Genomic DNA, 6,563 nt, shown 5'->3' on the forward strand with positions numbered 1-6,563 from the left:
TCCGGATCCTGCTAGTCAGTCTTGCTAATTCCACATAGTCTATCATTTTTGTCTGCCACTCTTCAATCGTCGGTAAATCCTGAGTTTTCCATTTTGGGGCTAACAAAAATATTGTTGTCACATACAAAAATATTATATAGTCCTCTTTTGCAATCTCTTGTTCTCACCTTCCTTCTAAGTGATGGGGTCTTTTAAGCTGGGCATGGAATAGATCAAGGGGACAGCAAACCTGGACTTAATTTTTAGTGATGCCCAGGACCTGGTGTGAGGTGTCAAGTGTTGTTGAATCAGTTGGCAGCTGTGACCATAGTGCTATTAAATTAAATGGCCAATTGCCGAGAACATCTAGAATGTTCACATTTGATTTCAAAATACTGTAGGAAGCTTCCTCAAAATGGGGACTGGCAGAAAACGAAGTTGCAAAATCAAAGCCAAGAGAGTCACTCACTCCAAAATGCTTGGAAATTGTTTGAAGATTCAATATGAGGAGCTCAGTTGGGGGTTTATACCACAGATCATGACAGGTACCGTACCGCCAGGGCCAAGAAGATGATGCCGGCATGGTTCAGAAGCAGAATCAAAGAAGCTATTAGATGCAAGAAGGCTTCCTGGGGGAGAAAAATGGAAGTCTTGTCCAAATGAGGAACGTAAACTTTGGCCAAAGAAATGCAAGCAGACAAAAAGGGATGCTAAAAAAATAATTTGAGGAGCATGTTGCTGTTATGAAAAATGTACCCCAAAATGCGTTGCCTTTTAAGAAGGACAGACGCGGGTCGGAAGCTCCAAAATTTGCACTAAGTTCAGCTCCGCCGGGAAAATGACAGAGACCACACGATGCTGTCAGGAAAAACAAACTGATCCCTTTATTGCAGAATGCAAAGCTACAGCTGTAGGGTCCCTGCCTCTGGAAAGAAGGAAGGAACCCCGGGAAATGGTAAGGACCCCCTATATACCCTCCTGTTCCTGCATGGAAATCTCTGGACTGCGAGGGAGGGGGAGACAAGGGCGGTGGGTGGGAGATCGGATTAGCTGGGTGCGGAGATGACTTTTCCTTTCAGATGGAGAGATGTCAATCTCTCTTCTCCTGTCGTTGATGGTACTCCCCTTTGTTTTGACAGGTGGGCAATCCTTCGAGATGGGCGCAGGAGTGGAGCGATTTCCTGACGATTTCCATGAGGTGATTTTGGCAGGTGTTTTCCTTGAGGCCGCGGAAAGATGGACTATGGCATGTTTAATTTGAATAAAGTTGTCAAGCTAATCTTTCTATTGTCCGTGTCTTCCTTCGTTGGGTATGGGACGGTGATGGGGAGGTTTCAGGGGGGCTTGGGGTCAGAGAAGGGTTGCACAGAAAATAAGTATGGAAAACATTTCTAATACATCCTGACGTATACAGTTCTAAAATATAAAACAGTGATTTTCTAATACAAAGAGATACTAACAAACCTATTTTCTAATACAGAGGAACACTAGTCTAATTAATCAAGAGTAATACTGAGGTTGTGGTTAGGTTCTTAGGCATATAGGGAGGGACGCCTTTCAAGGGATATAAGGGGTTTCTCACATTTAAGGCACATAAGGCCAGCAGACATATAATCACAAGAAGCAAGCATATAATCACGAGAAGGTAAAAGTTCATAGCAAGTTTGTATAAGGTTTGTATAAAATGGTAAGGCTGTATAAAAATGGGCTGCGTTACTTGGTGGAGTTTATGATAATTGTCTGTGATAATTGTCTAGGCGAGGGTTGCATATGCTTGTCCTTAGGCGAAGGGGAAATGCAGATGTCTAGGCAAGGGTTGCATATGCTTGTCCTTAGGCGAAGGGGAAATGCAGAGTTTATGTTGGATTTTAGGAGGTGTTTGAATATGTTAATCCCTGCGGAGGGGGTGCGGGTCTCTGGAGGGAAGGAGAGCCAAGCTGTGGCGGCGAAATGGTGGTGCGAAGGACTCTGGGTAGCCGTAGCTGTCAAGCTGTGGTTACCCCTCTCTGTTCATTAATAATGGTGTCCTGCAACCCCCCCAATATGATTTTATAACAGTGTCCCCTCTCTGAGGCAATATTGTTGTGTAACAACCAATCATTGCCTCATATAATCGACAGTGACGTATTCTCCATTTCACTGTATGCAGCAGTATTCTAGCACTTATGGGAAAAACAAGTGGTCTATGCTTTACATTTACCAGAAGATCCACCAATATTGACTGGAAAGTGTAGTTTGTTTGTTTGTTTTTACCTTTTTGTGTGTTGTCAGGTGTCAAAGCTAGCTCTCCTCTGGTCTCACACCTCCATCATGGCACAGCAGCAACAATCCCTGGTGAATCCCCTTAGGGCTTTCATATCGACCATGTCACCTGGCACTCACCATAGCTGCCACAGGTTTGGACATGTCATGAGAGAGATGCCTTTGCCTTGGGCTTTCTATGGGATTTTTTATTATAGGCTCTGGTCTTGCACTGTAGTAGGGAGTTGCTCAGTTACTCTTAAAGGGAGAAAGCTACTTGCACCTTGGATTCACTTGCCCAATTAGAACTGACCCAATTATAATTTATACAGCCCCATAAAAACCATTCTGAAAAGGGCACATGTCCAAATTGGTCAATTTAATTCTATAAGGAATCATTCCAGGTAAATCAAGGCATATACACCTTCTTGTATCTGCTGGTTTCATGAATCCTGAAACTGCTTCTTGGTAAAAAGAAGGCTGGCACACTACAAAGTGCCAGGTGAGATAAGGAAATGTGGTCATAAATTGATCTAAATCTCAACAATGGACTATGCAATAGCCTGATCTTTTAGAAAACATGAGTCCTCCATTGGGCGAGTCCTCCATTGGGCGTATAAGGAATAATACCACCATTGGGTGCATAAGGAATGTTACACTATACAATAACTTACTATACATAAAACATGAAAGCAATTACACACAAAAATGCCCCCCCCTTTGTGGAAATAACATATACTTGTCAGACATAGGTCAAGGTTTCTGCAGAATATCACGTAACATAAAACATAATTATATATCAGTTGCACAGTCTTGAGGGCACAGTCTAAAATAAAAAAAGAAATATCCTTGTAACTCATTCCCCCCCCTTGTCCGTCCCATTTGACACATTTCAGCATTCCTACATAATAACACATAATGCATAAAACCTTCACATTGTTAAGTCTACACCATTTGTATATCTTGAGGCAATTGGGTGAACTTGAGATAATTCTTGCTGCTTTTGCATGTATTTCCAACCTTGGGCACAAGGGCTTTTCTTGTCTGCCTTTGAGTCACTGGGAGGAAGTTAACAGCACTTCTAAACCTTGCTGAAACATTATAGCTAAGAGATAAAATGCCCTTCATAATTCAATTACTTAGTTTCTCAAGTCTTTTATGGGAATAAATTGTTGTGGCCACTGTGATGCATTGGCAGGTTGGTAAGGTGGTGAGGGGATGGTATTAGCATTTGATTTCCTGTAAAACATCCTTTTGAAAATAGGCCTGTAGGGGGTTGGGGCCTGAAGATATAATTAGTTAAATAATAATAATAATAAAGGGGAAAATATTCTATAAAGTTCTTCTTGGGAAGCTGCAAATAATATGTGATCATAGTTAAGCATTTTATTCATTTAAATATTATTATTATCATTCATATTTAATTACTGCTGTTATTGTCTACTCAGTCTGTTTAATTTACTTCACCTAGTTTGGCTGTGGAGGACAACAATTTTGTTAATTAGGACACAATTGATAAGTTATTAACATTTTCCATGTGTGGTTCTGAATTCTCTTTGAGGTTCGCGTATCCTGTTTGAAAGGGATTATTATTACTATTATTATTTACAGGAAAGAATGACTTAGATGCTACATTCGTATGTACAGGAAGAAAAAGTAGAAATAGAAAAAATGCATAAATAAAAACAAAATGATATTTAGATTACCACTCAAACAACAATTTTTTTTTTTTTAAGAAGGACTTGACACAAAAATCTCAGATTAAAAAAAATTATTATCAAATAATATGAAGACATTATAAAGACCATACAGGTTAATATTGGCATTCCACGTGATGGACTGATGGACATGCCCCAAAATATAACAAAACAAAACACTGACATATGAGGAACCAAAATAAATAAATAAATGCTAAAACACACAATTTCTAATAATGAGCATCTCAAATGAAAATAAAGAGTAGCAATCTAAAGTTGTACAAGTATGGTTAGATTAATTTCATAGACATAATGGAAAAACTGATTTAATAAATGGAAGCAGATTATTTGTAAACTAAAGAGAAGCGTCAAAGCCAAAGAGAAATAATAAAAGAGGAAAAAGGAAATTACTGTTTGTATCTCTTCACTCCCCCCCCCTTTTTTTTTGCTGTGGGAGAAAGGAAAAAATAAACACTTGTTACTGGAGTTTAGTCTTCTTAAAGGTTCACATATCCTTTAGAAATGTTCTTCCTGGGAAAGCTGTGAGAATAATTTTTGCATGTTAGGTTGGAACTTTGCAAGGGGGGAGGTTATGCAGGAGTTAATGCTTGGGGTGAAATGCAAATGCGAGATAAGTATCTGAAGGTGCTTCCTGAATACCCATTGGAAAGGGGGAGCAGACCCTTGGTTTGCATAGTCTGGAGTTTTTTCTAAGCCCTTGACTAAAATCACAATCAGTATCCTGTTGAAAGGGGAAACAAACAACAACAAAAAGTACTCAAGCGATGAAAGTACTCAAGCGATGAACTCAAAGTGGGAGTGCTGAGATATTTACCTCTGGAAAGAATTTTGCATATTAGATTTGGAATGATGGTCCAACACTTGACCCTTTTGTTTTCTCAAGTGACCCCCTGGAGTCAAAGACACATAAGGAAATTTAAACAAATTTTCCCCTGCATGGCACAGGCCCTTCAGCATTTGGTTGCTGTTTTTGTTTTGTTTTGTTTTTAACCTCCTTTTTCTCTCTATTTTTCTCTTCAAGCTGGCATAGCCTCTGTGCATGTACAAAGTTCATGATTCAGAAATCCATTGTACCACTTGAAAGTGTTGCTGGTGTTGGCTAAATTACCATTTGAATAGAGGAAGGGAAGGGTGAATAGGTTAGATTTTACACAGAAACCCAGCAATTTACACTCCCACCAAACCAGCAACAAAAGTGGTCAAATTAAATTCTTTGGTCAGTTTAAATCCATTTCTATAGCTTTTGTATCCTGAGATATTTCTGACACCTCTTATTTCCTGTTCCTTGCTGCTTTGGAAGCAGATTTATAAATCTTAAACTTTTAATATATAAAACTTCAACATCCAGACAACCCAATATTTTCACAGACAACCCAACCCAATACTTTCACAAGAAAGCTGCAATAAAAGTTTGGTCAAATTAAACTCCTTAATGAAGTCATGGCACTAATTAGCCATGTTTACTGTACTATATAAACATCTCATACCCCAGGCAAAAGAAATCTAGATTTGCCCCCTTTATCTACAGGGTTTTTGGGGTGCAGACTTTTATTCAAAATATTTCACAAATGTGGATTATTATTATTAGTGTGCTTTCCCTCTAGTCATTAGCGGAACAATGACCCGCCCCCTTATGTACGGGTAAATGACCGGTCAGAATTCATAAATTGCAAATGTTTGTTTGTTTTAATTAATTTATTACAGCCATGGCAGACTAAATTCTCTGCCCCCTTATCTATGGGTAATATGGCCAGAGCAGACTTAATGATATTCAACATTCTTACTCATCTCGGCCTCACCATCTTCCAGACTAATTCTTCTGGCCTTTATTTACAGGGATGGTCAAGGCTCATTCTGCTTGATTATGAATTTGTATGTGCTTGAACTGTTGGCTGGAGTTTTGCAGTTAAAAAATAGCCGACAATATGGTGGGGGGGGAAAAACACCAGACATTCATTTCCAATGTATGATATACCATCTCTACCTCTTTCTAAGTGGCACCTCAAACTCTTCATGCCAAACTTTAAAAATCTGTCTTTCCATCCTTCTCCACCAAAGAGTAAAGCTTGACTGAATTCAGGCCATTTCACTAAGCCACCAGAGTTTAAACTCACTTTTCAGTGCTTGAGTAATCTAGTCCACCCCTTCTGAAATATGGGGATCTCAACACTATCACCGCCCTTAGGATACACATACATTTGAGTACAGATGCCTGACTGGGAAGGAAACACGGGCTATGCCCTATCACGGAAGCACACGTGTGTACTAAGGGAAAAATAAGGAAGGGGAAGATTAAAAGTACCAACGTTATATAGAAGCCTTTTGCAAACCTTAAGATTGGATAAAGATTGGGAAATGTTCAAGACTTTCATATGTGCTTAAACTTTAAACCTTAATAGACAAAGTGATAAAAACTTATATAATCGCTCCATAAAAACAACAATGACACTCTTGTTCCAACTCTGAAAACCAATAATCTTTCCTTGCCAGAAAGCAGAGCTGGGCTGAATTTCAACCCATCACCACATCAGACACATTGCCTTTCACATAGCTCTAAAATGGGGGTTAGAAGGGACCCTGAGGTCATTTAGTCTAACCCTCTAAGATACAGGATTCACAAGATTT

The 6,563-nt window shown here is 39.3% G+C and overlaps 1 long non-coding RNA gene across 1 annotated transcript; it reads left to right on the forward strand.

Moving 5' to 3' along the window:
• The first annotated feature begins 721 nt into the window (after positions 1 to 721).
• On the forward strand, positions 722 to 1,258 carry LOC132592613 (uncharacterized). The gene is made up of 2 exons (XR_009558108.1): positions 722 to 934; positions 1,119 to 1,258. It is a non-coding gene; the product is annotated as an uncharacterized LOC132592613 (long non-coding RNA).
• Positions 1,259 to 6,563: the final 5,305 nt, after the last annotated feature.

Source organism: Zootoca vivipara, chromosome 9 (genome assembly GCF_963506605.1).
Source record: "Zootoca vivipara chromosome 9, rZooViv1.1, whole genome shotgun sequence".
Taxonomy (NCBI): domain Eukaryota; kingdom Metazoa; phylum Chordata; class Lepidosauria; order Squamata; family Lacertidae; genus Zootoca; species Zootoca vivipara.